Source organism: Meleagris gallopavo, chromosome 5 (assembly GCF_000146605.3).
Source record: "Meleagris gallopavo isolate NT-WF06-2002-E0010 breed Aviagen turkey brand Nicholas breeding stock chromosome 5, Turkey_5.1, whole genome shotgun sequence".
Taxonomy (NCBI): Eukaryota; Metazoa; Chordata; class Aves; order Galliformes; family Phasianidae; genus Meleagris; species Meleagris gallopavo.
Genome location: NC_015015.2, coordinates 39173729 through 39197634, shown reverse-complemented (window position 1 = coordinate 39197634; position 23906 = coordinate 39173729). Strand labels below are relative to the sequence as shown.

General features: G+C 40.5%; 1 protein-coding gene and 1 long non-coding RNA gene across 9 annotated transcripts in view; both read right to left on the bottom strand.

The window, feature by feature from the left end:
- NRXN3 (neurexin 3) overlaps window positions 1-23906 on the bottom strand; it is an 896531-nt gene that overhangs the window by 351533 nt on the left and 521092 nt on the right. The gene's annotated exons all lie outside the window — the stretch shown is intronic.
- LOC109367838 overlaps window positions 1438-23906 on the bottom strand; it is a 35137-nt gene continuing 12668 nt past the window's right edge. The window contains exon 3 of the long non-coding RNA XR_002115335.2: window positions 1438-1564. This is a non-coding gene — a long non-coding RNA (uncharacterized LOC109367838). The remainder of the gene's footprint in view (window positions 1565-23906) is intronic.

The window sequence follows — 23906 nt, the reverse complement described above, 5'->3', positions numbered from 1 at the left end:
GTCAGTGTGCAGAAGATGAAGAGAAAAAGAAGGTCACAGCAGCCAAAGCTAAAAAAATGGAAGGACAAAAGGAGACACTGTGAGGAATGATTCTTCTGCTTTTAACTCTGATAGAGCCCATGCTGCACGGTCCACGTCAAACCAACTTGCTGGCTGTAGCACTCACTCAGCCTGTAAGATGGGCTCTTCCTAGTCCAGAGGAAGCAGCCATTGCCACCAATAATGCCCATGTTACATGACCACGCCAGAGGTATGCCACAGCCCAAGCATGGCACAGTATGTGTTCTAGCTGCTCTCAACAATGGTAGGAAAATAAATTTCCCTCCAAGCACCTAGGCTGATAACAGATAAGATAGGCAGGAAGCTCTTAGTCTGCGTAGTCCATCCCTCTACTACAAGGCAGAATAACCTTCCCATTCTTGGTGATGCTGTCTAACTTGAAATGAGGAAGAATCATTGCTTCTGGAAGCTCTATGTACGCCAGGGCTCAACTTTCTTTGTCAGTGAATTATTGTGGTTGTTTCTTTTTTCTTTTCAGAAATCTTCTGTAGTTGAAGAATTGAATTCTGACATCTATAAATTAAAAATCTTAAGCAAACTAAAATCCACTTTCTTCATCTCCAGATATAAATGTGTGGAAATATTAAAACAATGGGATGTAATCACAGAATCATAAAATGGCTTGGGTTGGAGGACTGTCAAGCTCCAACCCCTCGCCATGGACAGGACTGCCCCCAGCTAGATCAGGCTGCCCTGGGCTCCATCCAACCTGGCCTTGAGCACCTCCAGGGATGAGGCACGATTAATAATATATCACAATAGTTCTATGGTATGACATTTCACTAAATTTGTGAGCAGTATGAATATCAAATGGGCAAACCACCATGCTCATAGGAAGCATCCAAGTAGCATGAGGTTGCAACATAAAGGACAAGATCAGTAGTACATAGGTGGGACACCCTGCTGAATGCAGAAAAAGAATGGTGAGATGAGATGGGAGGGAGTGGAAAAAGGAGAAAGTGGTTGAGGATCCCACTTTTGAGAGGATGAATTTAGGATTAAACCTAAATTTAGGATTAAACATCAGGCATGAAAAGGGGAATTGGATAAGGAAGAAGACAAGCCAAGTATCACCTCCAGCTTCTCTCATCCTTCTGCAGCTAAGGCCATCAAGGACAGTAGCTGCCCATGCTAACTACAGGCAACTGGCTCTGTGGTACTGTGCAGTCACAGTTAATTTGAGCATAAGTGTTAAAGACTAACAGTTCTGTATATTAATTAATAATTTATGATAATAAATGATAATTGACCATTAGCATAAAGCATGCTGTTAATGAATGAATTTAGTGGAGATTTTTTTAAAGTTTAAAAGTGTCCCAATTTATCAGCCTTCTAAACATTTCCATCCTAGCAATCTGTAATGCCCTTACACACACACACACACATATTTTCAACTGCAACATTAGTCTTTTATTGCCCTCTCATAAAAGAAAGACTATTTCCTTCCTCTTTACAGATATCCTTTCTATACTTGAGAGCTTCTGCCTTCTGCTGCATCTTCTCCCTAGATAAAGAAATTTGGTTTAGTCCTCCTTAGAGATCCATGGTCCTTAGACTGTGATCATTATTACTGGTTTCCTAGAGACTTTTCTTAAATATATACATTTATCTTGAAGAGCAGGACTTCCTGCTCTTCCTGAGCACTGCATACTCCTGCATCTCACTAAACAAGAACAGTGACCTCCTGCATCTCACTAAAGGTACTCCTGTCTGCATTATTTGTGGAATTTCTTTCCTGCTTGGAGGCCCATATTCACATCCTGCTAGCTGCTTCTAGTTTTATAGTCTGTAACATTTAAAATGTTGACTCATAGAATGGCTTGGGTGGGAAGAGACCTTACAAATCATTTAGTTCCAGCCCTCCCTGCTGTGGGCTGCCCAGAGCCCCCTCTAGGGATGGGACATCCACAACTCCTCTGGGTAGCCTGTGCCAGTGCTTCATAGGTAAGCCTGATCAGCTTTTGCACTGAGATTTTTAATAGGTTTTGCATCTCAGAAAATGCAGCATAGGTCACTGTGGCATGCTGGGATGGGATGGGTGGTAGTACAGTATAAAGTTCCTATTCCACGCTGGTGTATTTCATGCCACCAAGGCCAAGCTCTGGCTTCAAGGCACCCAGCACAGCCACACAAATCAAACAGGTCAGGGCAAAATACAGCACAGGTCCATTGGTGGTACCTGATCAGAGGATTTAGTAGGACACTTAGTCTTTAGCAGAGAAGCGAAACAAAAGCACAACAGTGTGAACAGATGTAAGGAACATGAACTACTGTAAAAACACCTCACTTGCAAAGCACTTCCCCCTTCCTTCCATTCCCCAGGGCTTCAGGCTCCACTCCACCTCCACAAGCTCATCCAGCATTGCAGGTCTCATGAGACACCAGCAGTTCCCTTGCCTTGTCAGATAAACTACCCTGACTGTTATTCAAACACCGGTGTGCGAGTCACACGGATGCACAAAGGCTGTTCTCTCAAACACAACACTTTCCTCTACCCAGCTCCTTGTCTCTGAGAAATGTAAAGAGCTGAGGAGAGTAGGGGGAGGCATCCAACAGCAGAACAGCCCAATCTAAGCTTAGAGGCTAACACCAGAGCACCAGGAATACATAGGCTATAGCCACCAAACAACTGTGAAAATCATGAAGAGGAAATAAAGAAGGGGAAGAGCAGCACACTCCCTTGCTGATAGGCTGTGTACAAGAGATAAGGCATAAACTGCTCCCAACACGGATGTGTTGTTTATTGTACAGGACAGACAAAAACTCCAGCTACCCACTGTAAAGTGTCAAGGGAAAAACTAATTATAGGGATGCAGGGATTACATTTCAACTAGTCAGATGCACACAAACGCATGTGCATGCACATGTATTTCTGTTCGTCTCTCTCCTCTGGAGTCTCTTATCTCTTTTTCACACTATCAATGAGGATAACTACAGAAGAAAACAGAAAAGGGGAAAAATAAGGAAATACCTATGAGCTGCCCAGAGGGAACTCACTTAAAGAATCACACTTTTTTTCCACTCCTTCTGAACTTCTGGTTGGTCATACAAAGGCCACCTACACTCTGGACCAATGCATCGTTGAAGTCATCCCTTAAGGTTAGGTATGCATAGTTTAATCTAGATGCCACATTTCATCCCCTTCCGCTTTGCTTCCTTACTCTAAGTCACCAAAACAGCATTCAGGATAGCTGTCACTGACTCCTCCTGGGTACTGGCAGAAGGATGGTGGCTATCCTGGGGATAAAAGAAAACTGAGTGGTCTTCAGGATGACTAACTCTGAGTCACATTGTCGCCATCTTCATCCCTGCATTCTCATCTCCTCCTGCACAGAAATCAGAACATAGCTATTCTGTGACAGCCCAAGCCACCACAAACCCATAAAAGAGACAGACAACAGTATGTGATCAACAGAACACACAGATATACAGGTGCTTGGTATAACACCTTTTCTTGTACTGACACTCAGTTGCTGCTTGCCTACTACCAGCTCCTACACTGGATGTCATCCTCAGAAACTTGGCAGTAGGCAGATTAAAGGAGGACATCTGATATTCCTGTCTACTTAGAAAGAAGTTGTTCCGCAAACAGTGGAACTACAGAAATAAATGAGTGGGAAACTCAGTTTCATGTTTCCCCTTTATCACTGTAATAACCTTACCATATCACACTCAGCTCTTCTCTCATTTTCTCTCTCTCCTTTGACATGTTCATATTTGTGTACTATTTTCTTATTTCCCTGCAACACCTTCCCTTTTCCCTTCATACCATGTTCTAGCAGAAAAGAGGTAGCCTGTGCTGTGCATGTTCAGAGCCCTGAGCCCACCATCTGGAAGAGCAGCTCTGAGCCTAAGCAGAGATGAGGAAGGTGCTGTAGGAATTCACCTCTGCGGCTTCTGCCCTCCTGTCAGTAGTTGTTGGCCTGACAATCAAAGTGGCAATGGCCACACAAGGTTGTAAGTGCTACTTCCTTAAGAGACCACACTAAAACAATGCTGTACTTGTGGGTGCCCCTCCCTGGAAATATCTAAGGCCAGGCTGAATGGGGCTTTGAGCAGCCTTGTCTAGAGTGAGGTGTCTTGTCTATAGCAGGGGGGTTGGAACTAGATGATCACAAAAAACCCTTCCAACCCAAACCATTCTGTGATTCTATACTTCTGCCCGAGTGCACTATGGCCTTGAGTGGTGTGATCACTTAAGTTATAATGTGCCAACTTCTCACTATGGGTGATACTGAAATAAACCTTTTGTAAAATGAATACCACTGCTAAACAATATGGCATGAAAGACGGTTAATTCAATATCTTAGAGCAGTACTATATATATATGGTAATGAAGCACGTTTTAGTTAAACGACAACAGAAATAGCAGCAGCAGAAGGAAACCTTCAAAGGTGAGTAATTCTGTGCCACTTTGATCAAGTATTAATCTCCACTGCAAGCAGAAGGTTTCATTTAGTGCTCGTAACAAGACCCAGCCTGGCTAGAGCTAAAACACAGGGAGACTGCCAGTCTTTCCTCACATGTAAACATTGCTTTAGTATCAGAGCCATCCACTAAACTGAATTTGCACGGAGAAAGAGAAATAAATTATCAAATTCATTTTGAGGTAGCAGGAAAGCATTTTGCAAAAGTAAATTCCAAAGCTAGTGTGACAGTGCACTTCCACTTTTCTTCAGGGATAAATATGCCAAAAGAAAGTGCTAGAAGTCTCACTACTTGGATTTAAGTAGGATTTTAAAAAGCCTGTAAGGAACAATCTTGCACGTGACTTAGACAGAAATCAAGATAACATTTGTTTTCACAGTATCACCATTTTCATGACCAGCGTAATACTCTATTATTACATTATTAGCACTATTTATTTCCTGCTGATCAGTAGTAATGAGATGAAAATGGATCCTGTCTTTCAGTACTACATAAAAATCTGATAGGAAGGGAAAGAATTGCAGGAGCCATTATTTAGTGTAGGAGGAGCCAGAGATCCTCACCCAATGATCAGTGACATTTGATACTTGATTTTCAGAACAGAAACTGGTCGATTTTGAAAATGGGTTTTGTTTTCATTGTCAAAGAAACTTCCAAAAATCCAGTTTTCCTTTATCTTACATCTGATTCAAGCGAATAATGTGCATTATACATATGGTAAGTGAAAAGGCAAGTCCACTTCATTATGAAAACTGAGATTTTGGTAGTCAAACTTATTAGTCAAACTAATTAAAAACTAACACTTTTTAACGGAAATCATGAAAAGCAAAAATAGCCATAATTATCCCCTATGAGCCCCTTGGTTAGGACAGACATGTGGCATACAGGCATACAGTCTGGATCCTCTGATTCGAGCACTTCCTACTTTTCAGAGAAAGCCCCTAACTCTGGCTGACAGTCACTCTTTCCAGTTTAATCTTACCAGCTAAACTCACTCCCCATTGTTAGAGATCATTAAAAGCTATGAACTATACACCAGGCAAGAAGAGATTGACCTGACAGGTCTGAAGGGAAGGCATTGAGGGAATACATGAAATGCAGACTCGGATCCCTTTCCTGACAGGATGCAGCATGTGTAGCATCTGAGGAAAATCCCCAGTCCAGCCTCTAATACGTGGGTTCTATGAGACTCCTTCACAGAAACATTGCTGAGCTTTAGAGAACTTCTTAACAAAATTTTAATCTAAAGAAAAATGTCCCTGAAAAGCTTCTGCAGCAGAAAGTCTTTTCCCAGAATGCTGTATTGCAACAAATCAGACCCATCATAGGGTTTTCTTAGGTCACTATTTACAGGCTGAAAATAACACATACAAGATGTTGATACAGAACTTAACATAGCTTAGGTTATATACATCATGATAAAAAATGTTTAAAGCATTAAAATCAGACTAGACAATGCACCAAAACTACACTGGGCAAAAATCCCACAGCATCCAAGTGGGAGAGTTGGTATTTAGCAAGTATTTTTACCTACATCCATCTCCGCTTTTCTCTCTCAGTGTCCCATTTCTGTAATTGCCCTTCCCATCCCACACACGCACACACACAGGCTCACCCACTCACTCCCATTTGCCAAGAAGAGCATCCTGCATAGGACTCAGTCATTAGTTGTCCACGGAACTTCTGGTGCGTGTGTCTCTAAATAGCTGACATCTGGAGGAGCTAGATGCTACTTATACCCTCTTTAGCACAGTCAGATGCTGCTAAGAAATGTGAACAAAATGTCTCATTTTTTAAATAGCCTATGTTACCCTCTCTACTTCATCCTAGCAGTGGTTATGAGGATCCACAGTCCACTACATAAATTAGCTGACTTTGAAAAAGTCATTGCTCTTGTAATGTAAATAAACAGACCAACATAAAAGTATGCACTGGTAACAATCCATCATTTCTGCTATTTAGGACTCACTTCTACAGTGCGCTCACTTTATTTTGGGAGGAATATATCGCTCTTGAACCCTGCTTTAGTGACAGGAGTATAATGTGACATGAGTAGCAAAGGTAAAATTCAAGTTATTTAATTATTAGGCCCCCTCCTTTCTCTTCATTATCCAACACACACGTCATTTTTATAGCAAACAAAACACACAGACTACAGCATTTTCTAACTACATAACGTATTTCAACTACTGATTGTTACCGCCTCACAAACAAATCAGGAATCCACAATAACATGTAAGTCCTGTAATTAAAGACTGAAAGGAACGTAGAAAGGAAGAAAACATAATGTTTACTCCCAGCATGCCTCAACTTTGTATGCTTGATTTTGCATCAAAATACAAAATCACTCAGAACAGGACTGCTGGTGGCTTTTTTAATGTGCTTCTCTCACATATATCTATTCAAGTGCATGTGTAATCTGTACTGCAGTGAAGTATGCCTTCATTTAAAAAGTACAGATAGCACATAGATGGCTGAAGTCACCCAGGCAAAAGAAATTCAAACAGCCAGCAAAGTGATGGGTAGCACAGATGCACCTAAATTGATTAAATTGCTGTTGCTAGAACACACGCACTGCAATCTCTTTCCCTTTTGCATTATCCAAGGTACCCTGTTATTCTTCTCCAGTCCTTCCAAAGTGCTCTTGTTAGCAGGCAGGGAGAATTAAGTTAAGTTGACTCGACAATATTAATGGATCTAATTCAACAGTGGCATGTTCAGAGAATGCCACCTGCCTTCTTTTTAAGCAAAAGATACTGAAACAACATTTTGCCCAGCTGTTTCTAAACCTAAAATTAGACACACCTGTTTTAACAGTTGTTTCAGCAGCTGGACACTGGGATGTGGATCAATAAGATTTACTCACAGCTTTCTCCCCTCAGAGCCAACAGTGTGACTTTAGTGTTTAGTGAAATTTCTGTTGCTGGGAATAGTGTGCATGAATCAAGAGATCAGGGCGTTCTTCTTTTCCATTGCTATACCTTGTCATAGTGCAAGAAAAATTGCCTATTCAGTGGACTAGGTGATCAAGACGTACCACTGGTCTTGATCTAGTAGTATAAGGGGACCACATATAAACAATGCAGTGATAAGTCTGCAGGTATCATAAAACTACAGGCTTGTGAGGTTTGTACTCTTCCATTTGCTGCAAAGAACTGTTAATTTGGGCAGCTAAAGCCAACAAGTGAATCCTGCCAACTTTTCCATTATTCATCCCAGAGTGATCCAGCTAATGTGCAAAAACCACTTCCCCAGTATCTAAACCTCAGTGTTCCACCAATTGTCTCCACATTCAGTGAGCACCTCCAATGTAGAAACATACTGCATATCAGAAATGGTAAACATGATAAATGACAAATAACAAAAAGAACATGATAAATGACAATAACAAAAAGATGTTAGAGAAGAATTGACTAAAATTAAGGACACATTAAATCTTAGTGAGATTACTGTAGTAGTGAGCTACTGTATTTCTCTGTCTGACCAAGTTGCTTGAAAATCTCAGTACCTTCTCTTAAAAGGAAGACCAAATTTCCTAAAGTTGCTGTATTTCTCAACCTAATTCTGTTTGCCTTTTTCCCCGTGGCAAAATCAGTTTATTCAGCGCTATCCAGAGCCACTTACTCCCAAGCCAGTGGCAACCCCTCTGGTATGACTGTGAGACCAAGTGGTAAACAGGATTAATCAGACAATCTGCGTTATGAAGAAGTATTAAAAAAAAAGAAAAAGAAACTCCATGAATTTATGTTGCAACTGAGAAAAAGATACATGAGACAATTCTCAAAGTTACAGCTCTCACAGAAATTTTAGAGGTGCCATAAATTTGTAGGTATGAATGCACTGAGTGCACAAAGTACTGTACACTAAATAAACATTTCCCAAATGATGTGCTTATCTATACATTCTCCTGGGATTTGCACCTGTGTGTTTTTGCAGAAAAGATACATGTACATTCATCCATATGAATATAGAAAGGTGTATGCACATCTAAAGATATTATCTGTAATGTAAAAAAAAAATGCACGCAAGCATAGAAGCATGCCCACACCGTTTGACAGCCATGGGAGCAGATGCCTCAGGAGATGCTGCACACCATCCAATCCCAATCAAATACACCTCAGATTTTCCCTTTCAAACAGAAGGAGAGAGAGAGACAACTTGGTTGTCAAATCCAGTTAAAATGTTTATTGTGAGCATTTCTGATGATATCTAAAGATGCTTGGAGAAGTGGGGCCATCACAGTCAAGCTGTACAAGTTGAACTCGAGAGCCCTGAAGACAGAAAGAGGCAATGACACAAAGACTTTTCCCCTCTGTCTTTCTGGAAAATAATGAACAAATCCTTCAGAGTGATTACTCTGTTATACCTGCTGGCCCTGCTCTCAAGTCTGTATTAGAAGATGTTCCTATCTTCTGTCAGATTAAACGCACCTCGTAAAAAGTGATCAGAGATTAGCACGATAATTATCTTTCCTCGCTAGAAAGAAAGCCCTGGACCTGACTGAATATGACTCCTCCATCAAGCCCTTTGTGGGCTGTAATAGTACTCAGCCAACATCAACAGGCACAACACTTCATGTGAACAAGACAAAGCAACATATCAAGTGATCTTGTCTTTTTATTTGCTTTTTCTCTTCTAAGCCTGCTGAGCGAGGTGGGAAGGTGCCAAATTCCTTTTTAACTTGTATAAATGCATCTAAATGTCACAGAAGAACCTTGTTAAGTGAAAAGCTTTCCAAATGTTTTTCTCTTACTAAAACGGATTGCTCTTTTTTTGTTTTGTTATGTTTTGTTTTAATTTTAAAATTGCTTTCTCTCTCACTGCCCACTGCCCTTGGCTGCTCCCAGAGTCAGCTGACCTCAGCGACCCACAGCAGAGCTTACAGCATTCAGCTGCAGCAGCATCCACCAGGCAGGACATGGTTCTGCCCAAGGGAGTGGGAGGGCACGACGATGCACATGAAAAGATGAGAAAATTGCACCAGGGTACAGACTGAATGGACCTCTCTCACAGAACAGAAGGACTCTCTCCATTAAAAAAAAAATAATAATAAAAAAAGCTTGAAACACATTCATTGCTTGCTTTTTTTTTCTTTTCCTTTTTTTCTTTTTTCTTTTTATTTTTAATTTAGCATGAGATTGAAGACAGTGACTAATCCCCAAAAATTGCAGCTCCAGAGAGCAGCACCTCCACAGAGACAGCCACATCGAGGCCTCTGCAGAACACCAGCCCTGCCACAGAGACTGCACCTGGGAGAACTTCATGTAAATAGGGGTGAGTGGGCACAGCTCGAGTCTCCCTACTGCTGCTTATACAACACAGTTCTGTTAGCTAAGACATGCTGAGGAAGACGGTTGGTGTAGTAAATTGCTATGAGAGCTGTATACTAGCAGATGAGGGCAGAGTTCTGGTTATTCTATAAAACCAGAGTATCAGAGATGCAGAGTTTGTGCTCAGTAGCCTCTATGAATCACCTCCTTTCCTTACAGCATAGCCATGGCTCTTGTATCATCCCAAAGGTCATTCCTCTCTGCTCAATCTGCCTCCTTCCTTAGTGTTCCCAGATTTTAAAAAAATTGTTCTGTACTAAAGATTCCATTTCTGATCTTACAAGAAAGATGTCAGGAGGAACATCCATTTTGTTCTGTAGCTAACTGTAGGACTCAGAGAAAAGATCATATCCTGTGACCTGTTCAGCAAAACACGCTGCAAAAATGGTGCCACTATGCAGAAGCAGAGCTGTGTTAAAGCACTGTCAAGTGAGATGTGCAGTCCCAAGTCATAAAGGTGTTTAATCAGATAGAACTTGTTCTTCAAGTCATTATATAATCTTTGAGAACATAGGCTATCATGTACACTGCAACATAACCCATAACAGCTGAGAGAGATGCTGAATTTACGAGGGCTGGTATCATGGAAGGAGAATGTCAGGTCATTGCAAAGCAGCCCTGCACACTACGCCGCTGCAGTCCGTGTCACCCCTAGATCTGCTGGCACAGCCAGCTCAATGGAGACTTCTACACTGGAAAAATGAAACCTCATAAAGGTCATATTTTTCATTTCCCATCTTCCACAGTGAGCCCATTCTCTGGCAGAAGTGGGGGCTGCTCCACTCCAGGCTGAAAGGCAGAAAGAAGCTCAGGCTACTAAATCCACCAGCACTGAAGGTCCCAGATTGGAAGTTGGTCCCAATCTGGCCCCTCCAGTGTAAAAATATATGTACATAACATAACATTTATTTTATTTGCCTTTCCTTTGAAATCTGAGAAAGGGGAAAGGGAAACAGAAACTATCTGTGTACTGAAGGTATTTCATCTGTAATAGCTAAAAAATTTATATTCAGAAGTATTAAATGAGCAAATTTACTAACACCACGTACTTGCAGGAGCTCAGATTTTAAGGTACGTATCAGACACCAGTGGCCTCAAAATTAAATTATGCACTAGGAATAAGAAGCCATATCACATTTAAGAACTAGCCAGAATTCTTGATCAGTGAATATTTCAAAATGTCTTTTCTACAGAGGCACACCCAGGTTTTTGTTAGGCAGATATAACAAAATGCTTTGTTACTGGAGCAGCATTTAACTGCTGTGATCAGTTAAATATGCATTATTTGCCTTTGGAGTGAGGAAATGAAAAGCTAAAATTGAATTGTTTTGGGTCCTTGCTGCTAGTTACTGGCCCTGTCTAGTTAAAACTTAGATAGGCAAGTTTTTAGTTCTCCCTTGTGGTGCCTTAGCTTCCTTGGAACCCATCTCGCTCAGGAAGGTAACATATTTCCCCTGTCTCCCCTGTGACCACCTGTTTCATCCTTTTTTCCTTCTTATGTCTCCCCTTTCCATGGGCAACAGTGGGACAAGGATCAAGATTAGCATACACACAACCCCACCTCTTCACCTTGTGGCCTGCAGCATTTCTCAATTCCAGGAATTCTCCCTTTTCATCACTATTGCCAGCTGGCATCTTATTTGAACAACACAGCCACAGTCACGTTACCTCTCCGCTTCTGCAATACCACAGTCTGCTGATGAGCTTGAGTAGTTTTAAACAGGGTTATGCTTTCTCTCATGCCCTCTTGCAAGCCTGGTGCTCTGCCAGGCAGCTGCATAAGGGATTCTCTCAATCCTGAACATTCCCCGCACGGCAGCCTGACAGCAGCTCTGAGGTGAAGACACATCCAGGCTCCTGCAGCTAAAGCCTGGTGAAAAGAATGAGCCTTTCCACTACCTTGAAAATGATGGATGAATGCAGACGTTTTCCACAGCCTACAGCCGTGTGATCCCAAACACCGCCCCTGGAGCCCTGCACGCAATGTAAATTGCCACACGAAGAAACATACTCAATAGCACTGACCTTAAAGGTACTTAGAACAAGAGGTAATGTAAAAGGCAACATAACTCCACAGAATCAACCTTTGGTTGAAGGGTGTGTTTATACGTAGAGTATATTAATGTATTAGATTCACTACTAGCACATTCATGGATATGGTAAGAGATAACCTGTCTTGTTCCTTTTAGACAGGATAAAAAGTTTATCCATTGATTCGGGACTTCTTGAGAAATATAAATGTTTCTCTCACAGATCTCAAAAGGCAGTAAACTCTAGAAAGGGTGAGAACAGCCCTCCTTTTGATACAGCTCTAAAGGGAATTCTAAAATTATATGCATTTTCTCACCTTCTAGGAATTAACCAGATCAAAAAAGCCTTCTGATGAGAGAGAAGTGTGAGGTTTTTGGTTTTTTTTTTTCCTAATTGTCAAGACTGAAACCTGAAAGAAAAGCTGAGGTCACATCCAGCAGGAAAGGCTACATTACAAAAACCAAAGCAGTTTAACATCAGCAGCACCATTCCGAAAGCAGCCATAAGAACTAAGAAAAATCAGAGCTCATATATCAGATTCATGTAAAATGCCAAAACATGCAGTGGTAGCAAGAAGATACCTCAGAATATCCTGCTCCAAAGCTAGCACCTTCGGTATTGCAGAAGGTGTGATCTGGTCGGTCACTTTCATTCAAGACAGTAGCAGAACACAAAATTTTATTCTATAGTCTAGGTGTGATCCTGACAATACATGAAAACATCATTCCAAAATGATGTACAGCATCTAACTATTCCAAAGAGTACATATAAATCAACTATTAATTATATCCAATTTATGGACAGCAGGATTGGGGACAGAATGGACATCGGGGGAGCCCTTCCATTACACCACTTTTCCTGCACCCAACCCATGCCACCAAGAGCAGCCATTATTACCTATGACATTGTTGATCTCCAGGCATACATTTCTGTATAAACTCAGCACAAAAGCAGCCCCTGGTTTTCATGGGTGTATGGTTTGATAAAGCCTATAATTATGTGATCGCACACTATTCTTTTTATCATGACCTTTCTTTCACACAGTGCACAGGAAGAATAATGCCTGTTGAAGGTATGTTTGTTTAATACTCTGCTTTATCTTTGTTGCTCAATTTGTAGCCCCTTTTCCTGCACATCATATTAATCCCACTCTGAAGAGTAGTTTATTTCCAAATGGGCTTTTCTGTGGTGCCACTCAGAAAGGAACTGGACTGTTTTGTAAAAACTAATTACTTTGGCATCACCTTTCAGAGGGGATAGGCTCATTTTACAAATGCAGAACTCAGAAACAGAGGAATTAAGTCAAAATGCCCACTAGTTTTGAATGCATAATTTCAGACTGCAAATTCTGATTACACAGCACCTCACACATTATAGGCACATTTCGTGTGACTTGATTGCTTTTTTCAGAGCACAGTATTGTTTCCACCCAAGCTGTAGGATCTTCCATTATGGACCAGAACACAAGAAACACATAACTCATGGATGGTTTGAGAAAAAGACCTGATTTTAGTAACACATCCAGCATCATACCATGACTCTGGGGAAAAAAGAACAGACAGAATAAAATGTCCCATAACGCTTTGCTCATGAGGCCTCCCTCCCTGGTGAGAATCTCCCTTCATTACAAATTGAAGATTTGTTAAATATGGTAGAGTTGTAAGATTCAAACATATACTTACACATATATTCATATAAATAGATATAGTTATGTACAGATAGATGTATTTGTAAATGCATACATAGAAATGTATACATACACACATAGAAACACACAGCCTTCTGTGAAACTTACTTAAACTTCCAGTGAGTTCTTTTTGATTTAATGAGATGCTACTGTATCCACTGACATTTCTGTTTTACATTTTTTATTGAACAAATCTCGAACTGAAAACTAGATTTTCTTCAAATTCCCCTACCTGCATGATGCAAGGAAATGAAAACGCCTGTCAGCAAAAGTAATGTGTTTAATACCATGCCAGCCCTAAACATCAGCAGAGATTTCTGTGTATTGCAGATAATTCTATCACCAAGCCATATTGCTCTGTGATGTGCTTTTATCTTTGCTGTAGGATAATATCAATATTTCAAGCATGAGCAAAAGAATGTTTTATGAGATTGATGTGGGAAAATACAGTGACAAGTACATAAAAAAGGGCAGAGAAAAATGCCAGGCAGTCATCATAAATGCCTTGCATTCCCACCAGAATTTGTCTAGTTTATCCAATTCTAATCAACAAGTTGAGGTCCACTGGGGTCTCAGTGACTTTCATTACATTTTCAGCACCAAAGAAGAACAGCAAGCAAAAGAGGGCACAGATAACAGAATGGGGAGGCTGTCACATACATCCTAGGAGCCTGCACAACATTTACAGGCCAGAAATATGTATTTTGTTAAGCTTTTAAATTAAAAAGCAGTGATTTATAAAGGAAGGAAATAGAATGGGAAAAAATTGTATTAAGCCATTTGCCGTGTTGCACATATATGCCCAGTAAGGACAGGATCTTGCAGGGCTACAGCGATGCAAATATGTTCAGAGGAACAATCTCTCTGCAAGTCCATGAATGATTCCCCAAGTAGGCAGCTATTTGCACACCCAAAGAAGAAGTTCTCCCTGTATGGATCTGGTGGGGGAATTTTCCATCTCTTGTCTATCTTTGAAAAGGACATGGCTCATCTGAGGAAAAAATGTGCTATGGATGCAAACATGAACAAACAAGATGGTTTTCCACAATACAGCTACCTCTGCCTCACACTGGCAGAAGGTATAAGCTAGTTTGTATAAACTGTGATTATAAGTTTTTTGGCAAATCCTCCATCACAGACAATTTATTAGATTGTTTCTTTCCTTTGGGGTTGCAATTCCTCCCTGTTTGACAACAGAGCTGACGACTATTACTTAACCCCTTTCCAGATTAACATGAAGCTTTTCAGCCAGACTAATGTTTTCTTGCACCATAGCATTAGTTAGGCATCTCAATATTTGGGTGTCCAACTAGCAAACCCTTACAAGAACCTGAGTTTCAGAAGACTGATCAGCACTTTCTGCAACCAGTTTTTGCACCTAATTTGCAATCATAAAAATCGAAGTAATCAAAACTGCTACTTCTGTAAATCTTGACTGTTTTGATCAGAAGCAAAAGCAAATCATGCAGCCCAATGCATTCTAAAGTGCCCTCCAACTCTACTGTCCTCTTATCTCTCTGACTCAACATGCTATCCCTGGGGACATTCTGCTAGTTTTTAGTTTATCTGGAACAGTGCTCATTTCAAAGCCAATTTAAATGAAATGCCTAAAAATCTCATAGAAAATAACTCTCATAATAAGCACTGTACCTTTTATGATGTTACATTATTACCAAGCAGTAAATTCATTTGTTTCCTCAAATCCCTTACCAACATCTTTTAAATACATAAATAAAAATGGGGAATTTCAGTAGATACTATTTCACAATATGTGGATCTGAGACATTTTAATAAGAAATGCCCCTCCAGGCTAAGAGGTATGAATTGTACACCAAAGGGAATGGTTTAATACACTGTTTAATACTATCATCAAAACTGATGATAGTACGATGGATTTTATACATTTTAATATTTCTTCAGAGCTGGAAAAAAATGAGAGTGAGAATCATAGTTGTATATTAGCTAAGTATCAGAAGTGCTACTGAACCAGCCAGGTGGCACACAGCTCCTATAGCATTTCTACCATGACCAGAAAATATTACCTGAACAGAAAGATCCAGGGATTTCCTCTGAAAGCAGCCCTCCAACGCTCCAGGACCTATGCTCTGCTATGCACTCCACCAGATGAGATAAAATCACTCCCACCTACCACATCTTCACCTCATAGCCTACATTGTGTGTATTTTCAAAAGCTTTGCCACGTAGACAAGGCAAGATCTATTAATAACAGCATTCAAAGCAGAAGCAGTCTAGGTCTAAACTGTGCAGGCCCTAACAAAAAGTATTATCCTGTACGTAACTACTTTACCTTGCTTTTACGTTTTTCCAACGAACAGGAAGTCCCTAGGGTCCTGTTAATAGTCAACAATAAAGACTGCTTGCAGTTGTCAACAGAACAACAATTTAAAAAAAACAACCAAACCCCTAATAACACTGTATTTCTCTACTTTACAGTGTGCTGTAGCTCTTAGCTCTATACTTTTTGAGACTTTTAAGACCCTTTAACCACTTTTACATTTCACTGGGGGTAATATGTAAATCCATTCTGTGCCGGCTCTCTGGAGGAAAGGAATCTTGCTTGTTCCATGGCACATCATTATCTTCTTGACTACTAAATAGTCACCTTCTAACAATCAGGCAACATTATCCATGTCAGTGTTCAGACAGTTTTGTTGAGTTCCTGGCAAAACAGCAGTTCCCTCCTCTCATCATCCCAGCTAAGATCCACAACTTCACATCTAAGACAGTAGAAAAAAATTTAGGCTAAGATGGCATGGAAGAGCACATGACAGAAATTTCCAAACTGGCTATAGGCTTGAAGTATGCACATGTCCCTTTTTCTTCTAGAGAACATGTTTTCTACCATGTCAGAAGAAAACTGCAGATTTCACAGGGCAAGACTTGGTTTTTTTTCTTTTTTTTTAAGAAACACAAGTTGATTTTGGTCTTAAAACTGTAACTATAATTAAACATACACTTGTGGATTCTCTTCAAGTGCTGAACAGGCAGAGTGCTTTTCCTCAGCTTGGCATTGCTGCTCTGTGATTATGTCACAACTGATCTTTAACTGTTCCATCTGTGGGTTATTCATTGCCTCTCCTCATGCTCGTCTGTTGGCTATTTATAAATTTAACTCCACTATCACAGCATTCAGTAGCTTCCCTGGAAGAGTCTAAATTTGCAGAATAAAATGCTGAAGTTGCACGAAGACTCCCTACACTGGGGAAAAAATCCCATCTCAGAAACTGTGGATAATTGAAAGCATTTCTACTTGGGTCTATTCTAAGTATCTCCATTTGATGCAGCCATTCTGGCCTTTCTTAAGGTATGAGGGCACAATCTAGCTTACTGAAAAACTTTTGCACATGCGATGAAGTACTGGCTTGTAATATACTGGAAAAGCAATTGCCACCAGTAGGTAGTTTAGCTTCTTGTGGTTTCGGAAAGCCTGTGAGGAAGTGACTGGAAGCTGAAAATCCCTAGGCATCTTATAGCCATACTTTTCCAGAAATAAGCCCCAGGGACCAGATTCTCAGGTATAAGTCAGCATATTCCCATTGCCTTTGGGAAGTCTTATTTTTACCAGCTGAGGAATCTGCTTTTATATGTGTAGCTTGTAGCCTCCACAATTCTCCTCCTAAGAATAAAATGAGAATGATAAAAGCTAAATGTGTGTGAGGGCATGAAAAGGAAGCAAGTCCTGCTCTGTCTCATACTAGTAAAATTCTGAAGAAGGCGGAGCTTGGAACAGTTCCTTCAGGTACATGGAGCAAAACCTGGAACGAAGGCAACCTTCAGAATTAGGAGCACATTTTCTTATCTCTGCCAGACTCTCTTCCTGACCTTGGGTAAGTTGATTAACCTTTCTTTTCTAAGTTTTTCTGATTGTGGTATGACTCCATACCTCCTGTAGAGATTATGGTGCTTAATTGGCCAATATCTCTAGAATACCTGAAGTGCTTTGGATGAAATATGTTACGCAAGAGAAATAATTGAAGTCAATGGATCTGTGACAACTGACACTAGCTGAAGATCTTTCCCTCAATGTTTAACAGGATCAGAAGCAGGCTCAGCTGAAATGATAGGAAGCCGAAGACATTTGGTGGTAGTAATATCACACATGAGTCGAAGGGTTTACTATTTGCTATGGTAATATACAACATTTTTCATTTTCTAGTCACTCCAGCGGCATCCATTAATTTTCAGACCTCCCCCTAAAGAGAGATCTATAAATAAGTTTTCCATTATAAGAAAAATGAGGCAGATGGGTGATGTGACTTATCCTCCAGAACAAGAACAAGAAATCAAATTTGAACCCCTTGCTCCTAAGCCTATTTTCAGGTATCCCTTTTCACCACTCTTATTACATACATAATTCCTTATCTTTCTGTTTCAATGGTAAAAGCTCATTTATTGCTCCATAAGCATCCCTACCTAATTCCCTGCTAGATACTGCTCGGATGCTTTCCCATAAAATTCTCAAAGCCAGCATAGAGAAAATGAAGCTGAGAGAAGTACTGCTGGGCTTAGAAGCTCTTCTTGTCCCAACAACCCCTTTCCTCAGCTTCCAGGAAAGAATTAACAGTATTTGTCCTTGAAAATATTTTTCCTTGCTCACTATTAATCCCATGCAACACCAAGTATTGCAACCTCTGCAATCTCTCATCTCAGAAGCAGTTCTTGCTAGAACACGCCAGGACAATGTCTGTCACTTCAAACTGCCTACTGCTCATTTCAGGAAGAAATTCATGACCTGCTTAAGCCAGTGGGATAAATTCTTGTTGCAGCTTTGGTTCTGGAAGGTGCCTGCTGCTAGAGGATGCCAGGCTGAGGTTATGTAACTATGCTAGCCCAATCCAGCTGTTTTTAGGGAGCCCAGCTGCTCTGCGCTGCTTCCATCTCCATCTTCAATGGGTACCAGGCCTGGCTATTGGGTGCTCAGTCTAAATAATAGCCTCGAGGGGAGTCTCCACAGATTAGTTTCTATGTAGAGAGAATAAATGTATTCAAATCAGTACCCTACTTGAAAATGCAAAAATATTGTGTGCCTGGATGCTGCTGTGATAAAGTATCATGGCAGATGGAAGAGTAACATGAAACGGGACAAATTATTCAACTGTTACAATGTTATCAATCTGCAAGAAATTGCAGTTTACATTATTATAAAGACTTCCACTACTGCTTACAACAAGCATGTTGCAGCAATATTTGGGGTAATTACTCTTGAATACAAGACTTTTTTTTTTATGCTGCATACTCTAGATTTACACTAATAGATAAGAAAGCGGAGCTCTGGATGCATTAACTTTACTTAAACAATAGACTAAAATGGGATGAAGGAGAAAATGGAAGAGAAAATACTACCCAATCAAACCTCAGCACTTTCTTTTGATAACTCCACAATGATCTACACTTGCATCTCTCATTTTCTGGCTACGTTCCCCTTCTGCAGAGGGAAAGCAAGGTTGTTTTTTTGTTTTTAGTGGAACAAAATTAATTGCAGTAAAAGTGCAATTTTTTTTCCAAATTAAAATTGAGATAATAATTAAAATGAATGTGTGTGATTAGATAATTACTTTTCTTATTTCTTTCCAAAACAGTAAGGTAAAGAATTGTGCATGTTTGCACTTGTTGACATTTCCATACTTAGATGATGATATAACTCTTCTGGCACATATCTATTTTATATTTCAAAAAGAGAATATCAAACACAGACTGTAAAGTTCACAGAATCATAAAATGGCCTGGCTTGAAAAGGACCACAATGATCATCGAGTTTCAACCACTAGACCAGGCTGACCAAAGCCTGACCTTGAATACCTCCAGGGATGGGGCATCCACAACCTACTCAGGGAACTGTTCCAGTTCTTTGTCACCCTCTGTGTGAAAAACTTCCTCCTAATATCTAACCTAAACCTCCCCTGTGTCAGTTTAAAACCATTCCGCCTTGTCCTATTACTATCCACCCTTGTGAACAGCTGTTCCCCCTCCTGTTTAAATGCTCCCTTCAAGTACTGGACTGCCAATACTTGAGACTTGTTCTTCATATTCAGATGATATAGCAATAACAGTCAGCCAAAAGATAATCTGTGAAGGAAAGAGTATTATTGGTGCCATCTCCAGTGTTCTTTGCTTACCGAAACGTAAGTATCTTCATCATAAAAAATTTTGTCATATTTCCAAAACTTTAGATGTTCAATTTGCATATTAGGTTCATAACACACTAAGCATCATCTGTTACAAAACAAAAGAACTCCAGAATAGAAGCTTAACTCTCAGAGCTAACAGAAAGGGTTCAGCTGGAAGGGACTCTGACACTGACTCCCTGTGGTAAATTTCTTCTGTTCCTCTACAGGGAGCTATTAGACTCAATTCATTAACACACTTACTTGTGATTTAAGACTATCAAACAAAAGATCTTAAAGGAAAAGCACCACCATCATAGACTTGCATTAAATTATCTTAACAAAGTGAATGCTATGTTATCTCTAATTATAAGGCAGAAAAGGTAGGAAGTAGATTCACATTATCTGATAACTCATGCATCGGGGATAACTATGATGAGTAGATGAACAGATCCACAACAGCTAAAACATCTGAGCCTTTATGTAAAACTACAGGTGAAAGGAATGGCATGTTTCATTTAGAGGCTTGCTCAGAGCAGATCTCCTAATGCTGTTTGTCTGAAGAAAGAGAAGGCAGCAATTACTGTTGGGGAAAACATAAAAGATGACTGCTATGTGTGTGTCAAGCACTGGGGAAAATTACTACTCTGTCTTTGGTACAGAGATGAGATTCTGCAGCCAAACCGAAACTCCACAGTAAATGCAAAGTCCAGCTGTATTCAATATGAAATGGTATTTAGATGGATCAGAAACAGAGCCGCTCACGGCAGAGAAGTTTTGCTGATAGTCTAGCACACCTGTTACTTAGAAGGGTGCTGGTACCACCGCATTTTGGGAGATGTAGGTTAGTGACAGAAATTACCTGGGATGGTGATGGAACAACAAGGGAGGTAATCTCAGTTGACACTTGACTTTTTGGATGGTTTTAGATGAAAGATAGCTCTGTGCTGCCAAATGGAGAGCATACTTCTAAGCATGGGAACTGATTCCAGGATTCTCCTCTCCCTTGGTAGTAGCCATTTGAAATTATGTGTAATGATCCAGGTGGTATACCCCAAACAGACCAAGGAGTTATTTGGTATGTTATGAGTTATGAGGCTTTCTGCTCTTAGGCCTGAGTTTCTCTGCATGACTGCTGGCTTGGAAGGAAAGACCTTAGCAGTCAAAAGTAAAAATAATAATAAAAAAAAAAGAAACCCAGCACAAAAGCCCAGGGGAAATACAGCTAGGCTGTAATGAGAAAAAGGAATAAATAAATGGGAAGCAATGTGCAAGCAGCACTTACGTCTGTGTGAGGTTAATGCTAACCACTTACTCCAAGCTGAATAAATGCTGCCTGGGGATTGTGATTAAAGCAGGCAGCTTAGGGGAGGCAGGAGCTCCTCGAAGTTGGAGCCAGGAGGAAGCCCTGGGATCTTGGCAAAGCAGTGAGCGTTTCTGAGCACTATCCCCATTTGACCAAAGGGAATAAGATGATCACAATAAGGGTGTAAGCACTTCACTCCGTACTGCATACATCTAATACAATGTCATCATGCCAGGTCATGCAGAGATGTCATGTCATGGTCACATTACCATCAGGAAGTCTCAGTGTGACTGCAGCTGTCATGTGCCCTGCCCAAATTGACCACCCTGTGTAGGCACAGCATGAAATGCTTCTTTGCCACTTTGCATCACAGCTCAGAGATAAATGAGCAGGCAGTCAAATGCAGATCAAAATCTTCTTCTGAATATTCTGCCTCTTGTAATACCTCTGCTTTCTCAGAAGCAGGTATTGGATAAGACTACTTAGGCATAGCCCACAGACATAAGAAGCAGACAAATTATTCATTTACTTGTTCTGATTCTTATTACATTCTACCTCCAGGTACGTAATCATGCTTTTATTCACCTAACTGCTTTATCCTCTAACAAGCTATTCATCTGAAGAGTTTGCACTGCAGGATTTCCCCTGTAAGGATCTTTCTTTGTTATGTTCAAGACAGAATTCACTGCCTCAGTGCCATGCTTTTGCTCATTAAAAATAATTTCCCAGTGAGTTTGGTTCCAGTAGCTCTTCAGTCATTTTAAAGGCCCTGTTGCAACATTAGCTCCAGAAAGCACGTTGAAGACCAGCAGGGAAAATGAAAGGAAGAGGAGAAAACAAGAAGCTGGAAGGATAAGACTGGGTTGCTGACAAATGAAAAGCAAGCCCAGATGTGCTGCTGCCCACTGGGGCAGAGATTCCAGCAGCCCTGGAAAACATGTTTCACCAAACAGTCAGACTGTGTCCTCACAGGAGATCTCCCCTACCCCAGATTCAGCTCTCTGTATTTTTTTTCTCCTGCTTCACTCTCTTCCCTGCTCCCTCCCCCTCTATGCCTTCTTTGTTTTTTTTTTTTGCTTTTAGTACTACAACTCCAGTGCTCCCTTGAGATGTTTTGGAGTTTGTTTTCCAAACATAGACTCTTTCTAGTTTTGTGGAAATTCGGTACATGGAAAGTCTGTAGCTTACAGCAGCAAACACACTAACACAAGAGATGACATGTACCAAGGCCAGTAAGTTTACATCACCTCTTTCACTTTCACAGCAGGCAGCTCCCTCATCAGAAAGTTTTATGTGGGTAATGTGGGGCATGCCTGTCACAGTCTCTATGTTACAATATGTAGCACAAATTGACAGCTTTCACTGTATCTCTGCTTTCGCATAAATAAAAGAGATGACACAGTCCGGTGGTAAAGAAAAATTATTTCAAGATACAAAGCATGTTAATCTCCTTCCTTTTGTGATTTAATCACAGGTACCAGTTGATCTATTGCTAATATAACACGTAAATAATGAGTCACAATATTCAGTGAAGCATCAACTCAGACAAATACAGGAAGCAGTAGTGTACTACTTTTCATCAAGTGGGCCAATTTTACTTCCAATAGAAATTGAAAGCCTTCCCGAGGCTTTTTCTCAGTCAAATACAGCTCTGTTCAAAACCAAACCAAAACAAAACAGAACTACCAAAATACAGCAACTTCTAAGTCCCTTAGCACAAAAGTGTTGACTGCTTCAGGGGACTCAGGATAGTATAATGCCATCTTCTTCTCTTCAATAAGTAGAACTAGAGAAGTGGGGCAGCCTGTCATGGTACTCCTGGACATAGAAAAACTAGTATGACTGGCCACTGTTCAGCCTAAGGGAATCACTAAAAGATCCAAAAACAAACGACTTTCCTTGCTTTGAGACTAACCCCAAGAGTCAGTGTAATGGAAGCTGCAGTGCCTGAGGTAGAATTGGGAGACATAAAACCACTGGCTCATAGCACAGAAGGAGGCTTTCTAGACCTTCTCTATCTTTAATCTTACTGAACAGAGCTGTCCCACTCACTGCGACCATGTAATGTACTAGGACTACAAGGAAATATAAATTGGGACCTCAAGGCCTGAGTGGCTCACATCACTGTTCAGTAGTGCCTGTCTACTTTGTTCCTCTGCTGCACCACAAGAAGCCTTTGATTTGTCTCTAGCTTCTGCTACGCTGGCACTGCTAGGTGAGAAGTGGCTCCTCCACCTGCACTGAAGCCCTCAGGAAATACTGTAGACTGGTTTATCTCAGATATCCACTGAATGGTATAACTGGGTTGTTTCACAGTGAAGCAAGAAAGGAGAACTAAGTATCCAAAAACAAGGAGAGAAAGGAGAAAATGGAAACAAAATCTAAGATTTGAAATCTCAGACACTCTCCTTTCTTCCAAAATCTCACCTGTCATCTGTCAGCAAAACAGCTGGTGTGGAAGCACAGAACATACTGGGAAAACTGTCCTCCTTACACTGGTCCAGACTAGTGGTGATGGTAACATTCAGAGAGAATCTTCCACCAGAAAGGGGAAATAGCAGATTTTCCATTCAACAAAACATGGAATTAAAGCAAAGAGAATATAAAATGCTGAAGCCAGAATCAAAGAGAAAACAGAGGCTGAGCTGAGAGCATGGCCTGGCCAGTAACTCTCTCCTAGAAGTTGTGTTTTATAAAGCAGTTAAAAGAAAAATCTGCAGACTGTCTATTAGAACAGACATCCCCAGAACTGTGGAAAAATTTCAGAGGGAAAATGCTGAAAACACCTTTTCTTTAAACAAATAGGTAGTTCCAGTCCTTATAAATGTGTGAATATATGATTAGCTGGAAAAAAAACCCATGAATTTGTAGTACAAGTGTAAGAGAAAGTCTCATAAGTCACTCTGAATTCTATCATTCTTACCTATTACGTACTAGTT